Source organism: Rhinolophus ferrumequinum, chromosome 13, assembly GCF_004115265.2.
Source record: "Rhinolophus ferrumequinum isolate MPI-CBG mRhiFer1 chromosome 13, mRhiFer1_v1.p, whole genome shotgun sequence".
Lineage (NCBI taxonomy): Eukaryota > Metazoa > Chordata > Mammalia > Chiroptera > Rhinolophidae > Rhinolophus > Rhinolophus ferrumequinum.
The window spans coordinates 21,469,248-21,486,363 of NC_046296.1; positions in this window are offsets into that span (position 1 = coordinate 21,469,248).

Consider the following 17,116-nt stretch of genomic DNA (forward strand, 5'->3'; position numbering starts at 1 on the left):
CTTTTGAAAAGATGAAATACTTGCATAAATATAATCAAAAGCCACATGTCTGCACTCCAACTTCCAAGTTGTTTTACAAAGGATTAGATAAAGGCTCTACTCTTATGATGTCATACTCCATACATAGACTTTCTCGAGTCTTTTAAAATTTTTTGCAGTGATGTGTTGCTTATAGCAAATTTCCAGGGTACACCGTGTGATTAGTAACTTTAAGTGAATTGATAGTTGCAAAGGAGGTGGGTGAGTAGCAAGACAGCATGTACAATTGACCTTGAACAAGACAGGTGTGAACTACATGGGTCCACTTTTATGTAGATTTTTTTCAATAAATACTGTAAATGCATTTTCTCTCCTTTATTATTTTCTTCATAACTTTTCTCTAGTTTCCTTTATTGTAAGAATACAGTATATAATCCATAAAACATATAAAATATGTGTTAATTGACTTTCTATTACCAGTAAGGCTTCTGGTCAACAGTAGGCTATTAGTAGTTAAGTTTTTTGGGGAATTAAAAGTTATGCAGAGTTTTGACCGTGTGTGGTGTGTTGGCATCCCTAACCCCCACGTTGTTTAAGGGTCAACTATACTCCAAATTTAAAGTTTCTGTAGTATCTGGCAATTTGTTAATTATAGAACAAAGATTCCTTTTACAGGATCCTGTTATAAACAGCAAGCTAGAATCTCTGTCTTTAGGGCTTACAGCACTTGCTATGTTTTGCAGGAGACAGAATTAATACTAGGGTGGTTTGAATGAATAGATGTGCTGTTTTGCCTACCCGGAGAATTGAGCTCAGTCTCTCCACTCTCTTTCACTCTGTATTGCTCTGCAGCAAAGCCGGGGGCTGCCACACCAGCAGGGATCATTTTTTCCACAGGCCACATTTTTTATGTAAAATTCAGCTTTACTCCTAGTGAACAATTTTCTTTAAATTCTCAGTTGGCTATTAGTAAACTGTGTGCCAAGAAATAATTTCCCTAAGAGTTAAGAGGCCACTTTTCATTGGAGTGACATTTAAGGAAAAACAAATTCTTTCTTTTTTTTCTTTTTTTTTTTTTTGGATGAGGGAAGAAGTCCTTATTAAGTTTCTCTCATTAATCTGAAGGTAAGTAGTTCTCCCTCACTTTTAAAAATGATGTAGGTAGGGCTTTATTAGCTTAACAAGCATCCTGGAGCTATAAACTGATCTTGTGGTAATATACAGAGAAGTTGCCAGGTTATAGGTTATTTAACCAGACCCCTTCCCAGGAAATAACAGAGTGCCAAAAAATTGTATACACATTTTAAGAAAGGAAAAAACTATTGAAATTGTAATAATATATACCGATAACAAAAGATGAATACAAGTCACATTTGACTTCTGCAATTACAAGAGGTGCTCAAAGTGGTTATCATCAACGTAACTTTAATAGTTTTTTTTCTTTTTAGAAATGTGTATACATTTTTCGTGGCACCCTTTGTAATGAGATACAGAGGGTATACGTAATGAGATAAATTCATTTTATTTTTTTTGGTTAGCATGTATACAAGAGATTGTCCAAAGTTGAAAAGTCACATTTATGAACTTCATGTTAACATGATTCATTGACTCAGACTTTGTTGCACTTATATATTTTCTCATAGAGAATGCTGTTATGTAGCCATATTTTTCTTTTTATATTTAAAAATTTTTTTTTTAACAAAGTGTGGCTATGTGATTGGAAATGTGGAATCAAAAATGAAGCTTGCATTCTCTATACTAACATTTCAGGAAAAAATTCGTTTTGCAATTGCAGCAAAAAGAAAAAATAGGAATAAACTTAACAAAGATTGTGAAGAACCTATACCCTGAAAACTGTAAGACATTAAAATAAATTGAAGAAGGCACAAAAAATGGAAAGACTTGGTTCATGGATTGGAAGAAGCAACATAGTTAAAATGGCCATATTACCCAAAGCAATATACAGACTTAATGCAATCCCCATCAAAATCCCAATGGCATTTTTTAAAGAAACAGAACAAAAAATCATCAGATTTGTATGGAATCAAGAAAGACCCCAAAGGCCAAAGCAATCCTAAGAAACAAGGCTAGAAGTATGAAACTCCTAACTGCAAATAATACTACAAAGCAACAATAATCAATACAACATGGTATTGGCAGAAAAGCAGACACACAGACCAATGGAACAGAATTGAAAATTCAGAAATAAACCTAAATATATATAGGTAAACAATTTTTGACAAAGGAACCAAAATGTACAATGGAGAAAGAAAAAGTTTCAATAAATAGTCTTGGGAAAATTGGAAAGCCACGTGCAAAAGAATAAAACTAGAACTGCTATTTGTTACCATACACAAAAATTAAAATGGATCAAAGACCTAAATGTAAGACCTGAAATAAAATGCATAGAAGAAAACATAGGTACTAAATTTAAGGACGTTTGGTTCAGAAAGGGTTTTATGAACTGACCCCAAAGGCAAGGGAGGTAAAAACAAAAATAAATAAATGGGACTATATCAAACTAAAAAGCTTCTGCACAGCAAAAGAAACCATCAACAAAACAAAGAGGCAACCAACCGAATGGGAGATGTTTGCAAACAATACCCTCATAAAGGGCTAATATCCAAAATATAAAGAACTCATATAACTCAACAACAACAACAAAAACAATCCAATTAAAAAATGTGCAGAGAACCTGAACAGGCACTTCTCCCAAGAAGACATACAAATGGGCAACAGATATATGAAAAGATGCTCAGCTTCACTAGCTATTAGGGAAATGCAAATCAAAACTACAATGAGACCACCTCAGACCTATTAGAATGGCTATTATCAACAAGACAAGTAATAAAAAGTGTTGGAGAGGCTGTGCAGAAAAAGGAACCCTCATACACTGCTGGCGGGAATGGAAATTGGTGCAGCCACTATGAAAACATTATGGAGGTTCCTCAAAAAATTAAGAATTGAATTACTATCTGACCCAGCAATCCCTCTTCTTGGTATCTACCCCTAAGATTTGAAAGCATTTGTAAAGATGTATGTACCCTTATGTTCATTGCAGCATTATGCACAGTGGCTAAGACATGGAAATAACTGAAGTGTCTTTTGATGATTGGATAAAGAAGATGTGGTACATTTATACAATGGAATATTACTCAGCCATAAAAAGATGGAATACTGCCATGTGTGACAACATGGATGGATCTTGAGATTACCATGCTAAGCGAAATAAGTGGCCGACAAAAAAAATAGAGAACCATATGATTTCACTCATGTGTGGGATATAGAACTGAAAGCAAAAAAACAAGACAAAAATTTATAGACAACAGTTTAGTGGTTACCAGCGGGGAAGGGGAGGGGGCGGTAGAAAAGGGTAAAGGATGTCAAATATACGGTGATTTGAAAAAGATTTGACTTTGGGTGATGAACACACAATACAATATATAGATGATGTATTATAGAATTGTACACTTGAAACATAATTTTATTAACTACTGTCACCCCAATAAATTTAATAAAAAAATAGAGCTTGTAAACAATGGGAGAAATGCTCTATGGATAAAATTATAGTTATTTCCACTCATTTATCAGTCTGCCTATTTGTATGTTTATATAAAATTAAAAAGACATTATGCCTCTTAGAATGAAAGCAATTGACATGTTTTTATATGCTTTTGATTTCTTCAGTATAACAAGTGATTTAGAAGCATCCAATAATCCAAAAATCAGAGCCACCAAATAAGGTATATCATGGAACTCAGGCATTGCACATGCTGGGGAATCTTTAGGGGTTAATATTTGTCTCTGTCACTCAGCTTTGTACATTTTGAAAGGGAGATAAATATGGTGAGGTCTACTGTGTTTCCCCCAAACTAAGACCTACCCCCAAAATAAGCCCCAGTTAAGATTGTCAGCCAGACAGACACATTTAGTACGTTATTACGATGTTCCAAAAGATGATGACATGACTGTATTTGAATAAATGTAGATTGTTGTACATGAAAAAAATAAGACATGCCCTGAAAATATGCCCTAAATTATCTTTTGGAGCAAAAATTAATATAAGACCCACTCTTATTTTCAGGGAAACACAGTAGTAATAGAAGGAAAATTGCCAAAATTTTCCAAAGCATGTAATATTGAGAATTCTAGATCCACTATACCTATAGGGCCAACAATCCCTTATATTTTAACTAATACATCCTTAATCTGTGAGATCTAAAGGCTGATGTCCATTCATTTTAGATTGTCATACAATATCCAGGCTGCAACGGTCTAGATGTATTGGGATCACTACAGTTCGTTTCTGCTTTCAGCTCCTTTCAGGTGACAGTTGTCCTCATTAAAAAAAGCCGGTGTGGCACCAGTCATGGATGTTTTACTATGGCAAGTTCAATGTGAGATGGGCTCATTAGGAAATTTTGTCTTCAGTTAATGCCCCTAACGGGATGGAAATTATCTGAGACAATAAAGGCTTTTTAGTTTCCAGGCAAGCAAAATTGCATTAAATTTGTTTCTTTTAGACATCAATGTATCTAGCCAGTTTGATTTATGGGGGCTTTTCTTTCTTCCTGTTTACTTTGTAGGTAGACATGTTTTGAAATACCGAGCATGTTTTCTTTGAATTTTATCTCTTGCTTTCTTAATTTCATATTTATCCTCTGAATAAAATGTAAACCCAATATTGAATTTACTTTTACTGCTGTTATGTAGAAACCTAGGAACTGTCAGAAATATTAGTAGGATTTCTTTCTTATGTTCTTGGTTATAAACTTGGACCCATGTGTTGATACTAAAATTCAAAACATTTCTTTGAAAGAAACAACTAATTTTGAAACTTCATCATATATGTAGTCTTTTTTTTTTTATGCTTTAAGTGAAGTAGGAAAACATTCTGACCTCTGAATGCAGAACTGCCTTTACTGATGCGTTAGTAACTAAGTGCTTTCAGTTGTTTTCTCAGTAGAGACGGATTTGTTTGTTTGTTTGCAAATCTGTTCTTCCTGTGACAGTACACACAAATGAAGGACAGTAACTCGAGTTGCCCGGAACAGAGAAAAGCTCGCTGACTTGCAGATGCATTGGTCTCCTTGACTTGACCTTCCCAAAGGGTAGTGTTCCTAAGGTAATGGTTCTCACCTGCTTGGGTTCAATATGCTGAAACTAAGTAAGGGTGGCTCTGAGAATGTTGACAATCAGAAGATAGGGATGATTTTTAGTGTTACTTTTAAAATTAAATAATCTGTCATGGCTTGGCTTGTGCCCAAATAGGATGCCTCAAAACTTGGGTCATTATTGAAATGGATAATCCCTTTACAGAATTTAATAGGCAACTCTTGTTCTTCCTCTTTTTTCTTGTGCTGTTCAGGTACACAGATCATATGAGGAGGACTGTAGACAAAGACTGATTAAACAACATGCGTGGTTCTCAGTGCCTGAGCACAAGGGCTTAGCAGTTGCTGAGTAAAATGCCTGCTGACTTAAGTTATACTCCAGACAGCGCTTCTTATTTTTTCTTTCAGTGCCTTTACTTGCTGAGTTGGAGTTTGGTCAAGATATCATAAATCACTACTGGCAATTGCAGTGGAAAAGGATTTAATATGGGGGCTTGGGCTTATAGAGGCATTAGAAGTCTGGGGAAATGCAGGTCAGGGAGACCACTGTGAAATCTGCCAGTTGTAGGAATTGCAGGAAACTACTGCTGGTGATGTCAGTTATCTATAGCACCAGGGTGGGTGATTGTCAAAGATCCTTGGAAGCTATTGAGAAACACATTAGCTGTAAAACACCCATTAGCCTATTTGCAGTTACCACTGGTGAATACTTATTTCTACTTCTCTTTTCCAAATTGTGTACAAATGGCTCTCATTGGTGGATATCTAATTGGATCTCTGTGGATAAGTACTTAGAAGGGTGTGGATAGTACAGAATAGTCAACAAACATTGTTTAGCATGGTTCAGCCTTTGGAATACCTGGCATCTATACTCATCTTTGAATCCATATTTAAATTTCCAAAGAAGAACAAAAAGAGTATCATGATTCTGGCCAACATATAGCAACTATCCCTATTGAAATACAGACAAGCTCTCTTCCCAAAAAGAGGAGATAAGTTTCACAAATTTATTTCAGTGTGATATTCATTCCTCTTCCTTAATCACAATTTCCCTTGATATAAAAAGTCTTATATAGTCTTGTGTTATTAATAATATTTTAATAAGACATTATTATTGTTTTACATAATGTTCATTTAAATTTATTCTCATTTTTCCTGATTCTTGCCTTGTGTCTGGGTCACTTCCTTTGGTGATGGGCTTTTGAAGGCAGACTCTCTGATCTTACTTGTCTGAATATGTATTTTGCCCAGCACAGACTTCTAGGTTGGCAGTTATTTTCTTTCAGCATATCATCTAGCTTCCATTGTGGCTGTTGAGATGTCAGACTATTGCTCTTCGAAGCAATCTGTCTTTTCTCTATGGTGCTTTTTAGGATCTCCTCCTGGCTTTTGGTATTCTGCTGCTTTGCTCTGTTTCTCCATGTGGGTTTCTTTTATTTACCCTACTTGGGATTCACTGACCTTGACTTTATGGATATTCCATTGGAAAATTCTCATCTAGTAACTCTTTGCATATTGTCACATTCCCATTTAGTCTCTCTCCTGGTAGCCTGATTAGACATGTGGTAGACCATCTCACCTTTTCCTCCATGCCTCTCAACCTCTCATGCATATTTTTCATCTTTTTTTCTCTCTGTGCATCATTCATGGCAACTTCTAGTTCACTAGTTTACCCTTAGCTGTGTCAAATTTGTTGATAAAGCAATTCTTTGAGGTTTTTTGTGTGTTTTTTGACAATAGTTGTTAAAGTACTGAGGAATACTTTAAGTACCGTAAGCTTTATCCATTTTCACTGTACATTTCAATACATTTTAGTGAATTTATAGAGTTGTGCAACAATCACCACAATCCAGTTGTAGAACATTTCCATTTCTCCAGAAAGTTCTTTTGTGCCTAATTATAGTCAATCCACTGACTTTCAAATTTCAATGAGAGAGAAGAGAGAGAGAGAGAGAGAGAGAGAGAGAGAGAGAGAGAGACAGAGAGAGGCAGAGAGGCTTAGAAGTTTCTTCTGGTTATTTTTCAACTTTGGCCCCTATTTATTTTCTTTGCCTTGAAGCTATTTTCAACCTTGTCTTTCACTTTTTTGAACTTGACATACAGAGTCATTTTAAGTCTATACCTAGTATTTCCAATATCTGTTTTGTCTTGTTTCTGCCAATGTTCTCACCTGGTGCCTTGTTTCTTTGCATGCTTTGTTCATTTCCACCGTGAGTTCCTCAGAGAGTTATTTTTGGAAATTCTTTGAGGCCTAGGTTGAAAGTGCCTTCCTTCAGAGAGGATTCACATTTATTTCTGTTAGGTACCTATGGCTCTGCTAGTCCAGAATCGCTGTCTACATTCATGGTTGAGACTTTGCGCCATCAGGTGCTGTAAAGTTAGGAGTTAAATCTGCACGACTCTAGCTCGTAAAGGGTCTGCCTGGTATGCAGGTCATCTTCGTTGCCAAGCAGAGTGCAATTTTACTATAAGAGACGACCAGGACTTCCTTAGAGACATCTCTCCTTTTAGGCCTTGGGAGGTAGCTCTCAAATGGTAATGTGCCTGAGGAGCCTGTTAAAAAGCACAGATTCTCAGGACAACGGCAGAGACTATGATTCACTGGGTAGAGTTGCAGCCCAGTAATGTGCCTTTTTAATCACCAAAGATGATCTGGATATAGATTGCAGAGGTCCCCACGTTAAGAAACATCATCTTTAGATGTTACAGCTTCATTGGGTCCATTGTACTACCTCAGGCAAGAGTGTGTGTGAGCCATGCGCTCTGCCTCCTTAGTGGAGAAAATGTTTATTACAATGGTCAGTAATCACTTATCTTTTTATGTGTATGGGCCAACCTATTTAAGTCTATTGTTTGGACCCTGGAATGGGAGGGAGCACCCGGTGCCCCCGTAGATCCAAATCTGAGTGAAGTCATAAGAGCAAAAGTACTTTGCGTATTGTGGTAATGTGATTTATAATAATAAGAAATATATATTTGGTCTTTATCTGGTTTCTGACGCAGAACTCCTAAAACCCTTCGAATTGCCTAAGTGGTGAGTGTCATAAAGTTGTTTTTGTTATGTGAATGAGGCAACTTTTGGAAAGCCCCGGGTCACCTAAGAATGGGCGAATCAGAAATGGTGAATGGGAAGTACGTAAAGGAGAGAGGAGGTATTACTAATTCTCTATTAAGAATTTTAAAAGCTTTTAAAAAGTAAGCAAAACTATAGCAAGCCAAGTTTTAAAAAGAGAGGAAAATCCAAAATTTGACCAAACTGAATAAATAACTTGAACTCGAATTATTGCAACAGCACCGTATCTGCAGGTCTGGTTTCCCTGGTGTCTCAAGGAGAACATTTCAGGTAAAAGCCATACATGATGCTCAGCCATAAATCTCTGGCTTTATATACTTGGAAGTAATAAAGTTCTTGACTCCAGCTAATTTTACTTCTTTCTTTTATATTATTAATGCTCCTGTCCTTTTGAAAATTGGAATGCAGGATGCAATGTGGCAAATGTTAAGAAGTGGGAAAAGCTGTAGGAAAATAATCTGCTGTCAATTTACTTTTCTCTTGGAGTAGAGCAATCCTTTCCCCAGTGGTTGGGCCCAGATCATCTGCCTCAGGCAGGCAGAAGGAGGGGGTGGCTGGCACTGCTGCATTCTTGTGGCTGGATCAGGGATCCCTGCTTGGGAATAAGTGGGGCCAGACATGTTTGGATGTGTCTGAACAGGTGGGCTGCGTCCCCCAGAAGTCTCCTTGGATGAGGGCTTGAGCAGCCTCCTGCTGATTAGAAAGGATGACTGACCTTAGCTCCTGGATGGGAGAGTACTCCTGAGAAGAGCCAGGTGCTACCAGTTGGACCAGTTTTTGGATAGGCAGCTGGGTTCTTTGGATGGCAGAGGCATCTTCCACTAAAAATGTCAATAAGATAGTATGGGCACAGCAGCCTGGTTTGAGATGTGTTTATTGCATGTAACATAAAGGGAAGTGAGGGGTTCTCCATAGCTTCACCACACCACCAAGTGCGCTGACTTCCAGGGAGAGTGCAGAGGTTTGGGGGGTCGGGTGGGGGGTGGACCCTGTGGAAACCGCTGAAGGGACAGGCTGCACTGCCCTAGCAGTGGATTTATTCAGGAGCACATCTAAGTCCACCCTCTGCAATACTTGGGAACACTTGCTAGGAGGCTAAAGGCCTTTGGAAACAGGTGGGAGAACCCAGAGCAAATATGGGTTACTGCTGGTCATATGTGGATGTGATTTCATTGGCCCTGCAGGCTGGTGGAGCCCAAGGAAACTTGGGTTACATAAAAAAAAGGAAAAGCATACTGTAGTTGGCAAACAAAATGTGTCTTTGTGTGTGAGAAATGAGCTTTCATTTAGAACCTTTGGCAGTGGTTTCAACTGGTTCCCCAGCACTTTTAAAATGATATTTTCTGAGCCTGGAAACCAAGCAGGCAGATCATGGAATTTTGGCTGGAGATGTTTTTAAAAAATGTAGGCTAGCAGTGAAAAAGGAGGAGGGAATTTGGCTGGGAGGTCTTTATGGTCTGCAGAGCAAACCAAGTGGGGGTTACCATGGTGGCGCTTCTACTGTTTATATAAACAAAGGTTTTTCCTGACAAACATACTTCATATTTAATAATACTCAATCCACAGGGGCCTCTTCTCTTTGTGTGTAGCTAGTTCATGCCATATGGACTTGGATAGAATTTTATCATTGTGTGTGGTTGTTTTCAGGCACCTAGTACACTTCAAAATTAAGTGTTAAGTACTGATATCTTGAAGTGCAAGGGCAGAGGTGTTTAGTGATGGGAAGAGAGGTTAAACTGCAATATGAAAATGTAAAGCAGGCTTTATTCATGAAGCGAAAGTCTATTGGAGCAGCCAACACTGAGCATTCAGAAGTATTGACTGCCATTTTAATTCCGTTCACACGCCCGACAAAATTCGTACTCCAACTAACTTCTCTCCCTTTAGAGCCCTCCCAACCAAACATACTTCATCTGCCCTTGCCTGAGACGCTGCCCCCTTGGGAACCTCTTTATCTGATCATTTGAGACGTTAGCCCACTATCTGTCAGGCTCCTGTATTGCAGGAGGACTCATTTGGTTGTTGAGTAATGAAAAACCCTGCTCTCTTGAACTGAAGCACAAAAGGGGATTTATTGGATCATGCATTAATAACTGGAAAAGCAGGGTAGATCTGTCCTCAGGAATCTTACATGCCAATATCTCCACAGGGTCCCAGATTCTGGCACATTAAGGAACTTAAAGAGTGCTGTCAGTCCTCCTTTTCCCAGGAACATGGAGTGATCAGGACTCTCCATAAGCTTGGGTAAAGCCATTTGCATTTTTCTTTCTCCCGAACATCTGGACAAATCTCTAGACTTGCCCAGAGGCTCAGAGCAGCCTAAGGGGGTCTCTTAGTTGTCTCATCTCTGCCTGAGGTCTCCAAAACCACAGGGAGCACTGGGGGTCTGCATCCAGCTGTGAGCCCCAGAATTCTCCACTGATGCCCCTTCCAGCATTTCCCTAAGGAATAAACTGGTTCTGTTCCAAGGACACCCAAAGTGCGTGACGTACGCATGCGTATGCCAGGGCACCAGGACTCCAGTGATCCAGATGAACCCCGATTATGTCCCCTGGTATCTCCAGGAGCAGCCAATCTGGGGTCCACCCGCTGGCTCCATTACTCCAACAACCAAGGCCCCTTGCAACTTGTTGTCTGCCACCACCCTGAGTGACAGACATTTCTGAAAGTCCTCAGCAGTTTTGCTCTGTGTTTTGGGAACAAATCCATTCATGTCTTTGGCCAGGTCTGTGGCTTCCACAAGCTTTCTCTGGTCACCCCAAATCTCAGGTCCTTGAGATACAGGGCTCAGTTCCTGGAGTGGGTGAGGCTGTGAAAACACCCCACGATGTCCTCTCTCTCATCCTTTGCTCCACTGTCTCCGTTTCAAGTTTCTTCTCTTTCAAGGCCCTCTGCTCCCCTCTCCCACGGTGAATACCACAGGCCCTACCCTTCCAGGCTCCTCCTACTCATCCCTTGCTATTTTAATAGGCACAACTACCTCCAGGGTCACAGAGCTGGTAGGTGACCTCATTCTCTGCTTTCCCCTTTATGACCAATTAAAAATTTCTCTGAGATATCTGAGAGAATTACCTCCCTCGGAGGCAATCTGAGAGAACTGTTGATTTAAAATGTTCTTTTTTTTTTTTTTTTTTTTTTTTAACAAAAAGTGGCACCTTGCAAATAGCAGGGGTTTTAGTTTTGAGAGTCTAATTGGAGAACCTTGGGGAAGGGCAGTGGAATAATACTGACGGTCTATTGCACCAGGGCTGGAAGGAAGGAGCGCGTCTGAAGACAGCGCCGACTTACTCTGAAGACAGTGGCTTACGGTCAGAGGGCAAGGGCAACTTTGAGTGAGGCAGAGTTTAAGGGGTCGGAGGGGCGGAGCCTCAGGCAGGCCATAATGGAGCTCAGAACTGAGAGTATTGGGAAAAGAGGGAGAGCAATGGCCGGAGAAAGGATCACCTTAGCAAGAGAATATGGTCAATGTCACAGAATGGTCCAGATCCTCTGAGATTTGTTGATCTAGCTGGTTGCAACTTGTGGGGTCCACAGTATCCACAATTCTGCAGGTGGGGCTGAACCAGAAAAGTGCCATTTTGTACTGTTATTGTGACCCTCTTGTACCCATCCCGAGGTGGGGGTGACCGGGAAGAGGGTCACTCAATGGACAGAGCAGCCAAATTGTCAGAGTAAAATCTCTTACGAAAACGGAGTGGTGCCCAGGATTAAAACAGTTGCTGTGATGAGCGGAGGCCACCAGAGGGCAGTGCCGCCCTACTCTGTCGGTCCAAAACGGCAAAATCCCGCGGGAGTCGGTGGAAGAAAAGAAATATAGCCACTAGGCACGACCTTTATCCTTCTTTCTTTTCCTCTCCCCACCCCCGCTCTGTGGGGAGTGATTGCTCTGGGCGGCTGGGGGTGGTGGTGCGTTTAGAGCTGCGTCTAGAGCAAAACCAAAGATCCACCCTAGGGAGCATCTCGAGCTGCAGACCTGGAGGCACTGGGCGAGCCGCCTGCGAAGTCCTTCATCTCACCGCTGCTCTCCCGCACCTTTGCCTCCCTTCCCTCCTCTTTCACAAATACGTGGTGAGCAGCCACTGTGCTGGAGGCACTTTTCTAGGCCCTGCGTGAACCTGCCGTTCTGGAACTCAGGTTCTGGAGGGGAGGGGCAGAGGTCTCCCGCAGCTCCTCCCACCTCCACCTGTGCCTGGAGCCCCAGACGCGCCTGGCCAGGCAAAAGATCCTGCTGTCAACATAGACCTGCCTTTGAAAGGACGTGTGACAAAGGGCCTCAGCCTTCTCATTATCTTTTCGTCTCCTGCAGCCCCGGGTGTGGCTAGGATAACGGAGAATGGTGCCAAGCAACAGGAGCTGCAGGGGCGCGTAGGGACCACAGGGGGGCAGTGGTAGGTAGACGCTAAAGGAGCGGTGCTGCCAGAGACCAAACTGTATTTCTCTGGGGCCACGGTACCTCACAGAGATTGGGCAAGCATGGCAGTTCTTTGGACCAGCTCCCTCCTCCCACTTGCTCAGAAAATTCCCAAGAGTGCTCTGAACAGGGAAATAAATATTCCCTTGCAAGAAGTGGCTATCTGTCTCCCATCCAGGGTCAGGGCAGGAATAAATGAGCTGGTGTCTGTTGGGCATCCCTCTCTAGACCGAAAACTGAGTTTCTCTCTGTCCTTTAGGTTTCTGTGGCTTCTTTCTGCCTCCTTAACTGGATCCAGGAAATGGCTGTTGCCTGGGAGAGCTGAGCCCGCAGTCCTGGCTTCCTGTGTAAGGAACAGCAGCCTAGAAGTGGGGTTCCTGGCTGATGGATGACCACCCTAGGTGTTGAATTAGTTGCTGGACTTACACACAAAAAGCCCTCCTAGAGTTCTGCAAAGGCTTATGCCCTCTTTCTTACTCGTTGGTGGCTAAAGCCCATCTCATACCCATCATTTTAAATCCCCATGGAGCTGGTTTTGAGAATTCAGGCAGCTGACACAATTACATTCCTAAGCCAGAAGCTTACGTGTCTGACATTTGATTAAAAATTGCAGCTTTCCAGGCTCTGTAGTCCAGGTGTTGAAAGCGAGAAAGTGAATCTATCTGTAAATACCTTTCTCTTTAAAATTTGTTCTCTCATGCCTCTTTTTTTTCTTTGGCTGCTTCCCTTTTTTGGCGCATGAAAAACAGCTGAGGTTTGCGAGGCTGGGATATTTCTCAGTCCACAGCAGAGGAGAGACCAGAAATGCATGTTGGTGTCATGAAGGTAAACGTGCTGTCTGCCTCAGAGTCCCAGCTGAGGTGTAACCAGGGCAATTTTATCTCTGGTTGTAGCTAAAATGAGGGTCCAAGGTGAGTGGGATTTTTGCCTTGATTTGAAAGTTGGATCTGGTTATTCAAAGCAAGTCTGAATTCCTGGGTATCGAGGTAGCTTTGAAAATCTAGGTCCCACTTTGTGCCTCCTTCTTGCTCCATGAGCAATGACCCTGGTGGAGAATGGCCTAAGGTGGCCAGCTCATCATTGGGTTTGGAGGGAGCAGCTTGTCTGAGGTCCGGCTGAGAGCTCGTCTGGAAGAACCTGTGCTAGGAGATGGGGGTCAGGAGTACTAAACACACCCAACACTAGGTGCTGATGGGTCCACCCCTGAAATGCCTGAGTGGTGTGTGTGATTCTCAGCAGTTACCTGCTGGTATGAACCCATATTTGGTCAACTTCACAGCCCACTGCCCAGCAGGCCTCTCACCTCCACCCCCCCCACCCCAAGTATGCTTCAACTGACTCAAACCTCGCTCAGTGTGCTGTCGTGTAAAATCCAGTTATGTGTGGTCTTGGCTGTGGCCTCCTTGTCACGTCAGCATGTGGCTGCCTTGGCCTGGGAAAAGGGACCCTAGTCTCCTGTCTGCTATTCCATGCAAAGGGGTGGATAAGCTTTTCTCTTAATGTCCCTCCGTGCTGCTGAGCTCAGGCTGACATTTTGAACAGGACTGTACTGGAGGCTTGGACAAGTGATAGGCAGTGACATGCAGAGGGTCCTGGGTATCCACTTACCAGACATGGTGGCTTTTAGGGACACAGGCCCATCCTTCCTCAAGGAGGGCATAGGTCCCCCTGCAGAGTTCTAACTGCCGTCATCTCTCCGTCAAAGAGAGGTCTCTATTTGCCTTTCCCACACCAAGGCCTTCAAGCAGGAGAGAGGGTAGAGACTTGAGTTCACCTTTGGGACAGACTTTACTTTGTCCCCAGGCCCAGAGAGAAGAGGAAATGCCTTTTCACCGCAGCCCAGGCTCAGATCCTCTCATTTCCTGTGCCAGGATCTGCCCTTTCTAGGACATCTGACTGTGGGGTTGTTCATCGAGTCCCAGGAGGAGCAGCAGCCCCACCGTTCGGGTAGCGCTGCCCTCTGGGCTGCAGGATGGCACCACAGAGTTACTGCACGGGCAGCCCAGGGAGCTTGGCCCTCATCCATACATGGAGGCTGACGCATCAGTCTGTCAGCATCAAGTGAAGCTCTTGTCTGCCCAGAACATACACAGTCATGTTCCTAGTGGCCGCACAGTTCCACTCGGGGATCACACATGGGATTTGCTGCACTCAAGGGAGTTTTCTCAGAAAAGGGCAAATCTGCCTTGGGAGTGGATATAAGTGTCCACTTCTCATTATGGACGTGAACTGCTTGGAGCCTTGACGTGTAGCTCCATCTCCCTCAAACTCCCTACCCTACTACCTGCCCCCATTTTGGGCAGCTGCCCTAATTTGGGGAGAAAATAGAACCAGCAGTTTGCCTCCCCACTCCTAGCTAGCTTCCAGCAACATTACGCAGGCAAGTGTGGCGGCTCCCTCCTCTTCTTCTTGCCTCCTGTCACATTGGAGAAGGCTCTCACCCTGCTATTCCTGGCTCTCCCATATTCAGATTTGTGGCTGTGGAAGGCAGCCTCTAAAAAGACTCTGGTTCTGTCATGCTTGCCCTCTCTTGATCCTTCACTTGTTCACTCTGCTGGAAGCCAGCTGCCTTGTGGTGAGCTGCCCTATGCAGAGGCCCATGAAGCAAGGAACTGAGGGAGGCCTTGGGCCAACAGCCAGCAAGGAACAGATTTCCTCTGTCCCACAGCCTGTGAGGAACTGAATCCTGCTAAGAACCATGGGAGTGAGCTTGGGAGTGAACCCTCTCTCAGTCGAGCCTTCAAATGAGCCTGCAGCCCCGGCCAACACCTTGCCTGAAGCCTCGTGAGAGACCTTGAGCCAGAAGACCCCACTAAGTCCATCCAGATTCCTGACTCACAGGAACGGTGAAGTACTAAATGGTTTTTATTTTAAGCTGCTAAATTTTGGAGTAATTCATTACACAGTGATAGATAACTAATACAACAGCTCTGAGACTTGTCCATTTTTCAGTCCTGAAAGCTTTGGAAAAATCTGTGGATCCACATCAGGTTGCCACATTTTTATTTTGCAAAATAGGTCTTGAAAAATGACAACTAATTTTCACTCTCATTATTTTTATAAAGGAAGGAGCACACTTTTATTTTAATTATTTACCATAGTGTTGTTTACATTCAATATAATTCATCTATTTTAAATTTGAGGATTTTGGTAATTCTGAACAACTGTATATTCATTTACATAATCGAGATATGGAAAGACTTCTGCATCCTTCCTCACTTCTATTCACTCCTCATCCCGGGCGATATGATTCTCCCCCAACATTCCTCTGAGACCCATGGTCTCATTTTTGTTGAATTCATGCTTTCCAGTGCTTTCCTTACTGGATGTTTCTTCAGCTTCTAGCACAGTGACATTCTCTCTTGAATGCTCCCTTTCCTTCATTCAGTTGCTATCGTCACTTCATGTTTTCTGCATTCACTTCATCATTCCTAGTCAGTCCCTGCTTTGAATGGATCTTCCGCTGCCTTCTGTGATCCCTCAGCATTTCTCAGGGTACTGCTCTCTTTTGTCCTCTTTTCTATACAATTTTCTGAGCAGATGCACGCCTGTGATAAATCATTTCGGCTGCATGTAACAGAAACCCAACAGATGGTGGCCAATATAAGCAAGAGGCGGATCTTTGTCACGTAATGGAGTTTGGGGGCAGGCTGTCAGTCTAGGGCTGACAGGGCTCCTTTTATAGGCTTGCTTTGCCAGCCTTAGGGTATGACTCTTTTCCCTATGGTGCAATATGGCTGCCAGATCTTCAGGCATCACATCGGCATTCCAGGCAGGAGGAAGGAGAAGGGAACAAAAGCAAAGGCCAAAGGAGGATGCTGACTAAGTCTGAGACATTTCAGAAAAGCGATCTGACACGTCCCTCCAGCACTCCTATTTCCGAACAAGGTCCCATGTCGTCTCCTAGCTATGAGAGTGTCGTGGGAAGTGAGTAATCTAGCCGGGCACAATGTAGACCTGAACAAAACTGGGAGTATTAATAAGAAAGAAGGAGAAGAATACTGGGTGGGAAAGCAGCAGTGGGAACCACCCATGACTTCAGCATCTATCTGTTGATAATTCAGAAACCCATATCTTCTATGCAAATGACCAATAAGCACACGAAATTGTCCTAAATATCACATAATCATCAGGAAAATACAAATGAAAACCACAGGGAGATACCACCTCATACCCATTAGTATGGCTATGACGGAAAACAAACAAACAAACAAACAAATGAAAACAAGTGGTGCTGAGGATGTGGAGAAATTGGAACTCTTGTGCATTCCTGGTGGGATGTAAAATGGGGCAGCTACTGTGGAAAACAGTATGGCAATTACTTAAAAAATTAAATATAGTATTACCATATGACCCAGCAATTCCACGTCTAGGTATGCGCCTAAAGGAACTGAAAACAGGGACTCAGAGACATTTGTACACCCATGTTCATAGCAGCACTATTCACAATAGCCAACAAGTGGACGCAACCCGTGTCCACTGATCGATGACTAAAATGTGGTATATATGTAAATGGAATAGTAGTAAATATTAAAAAGG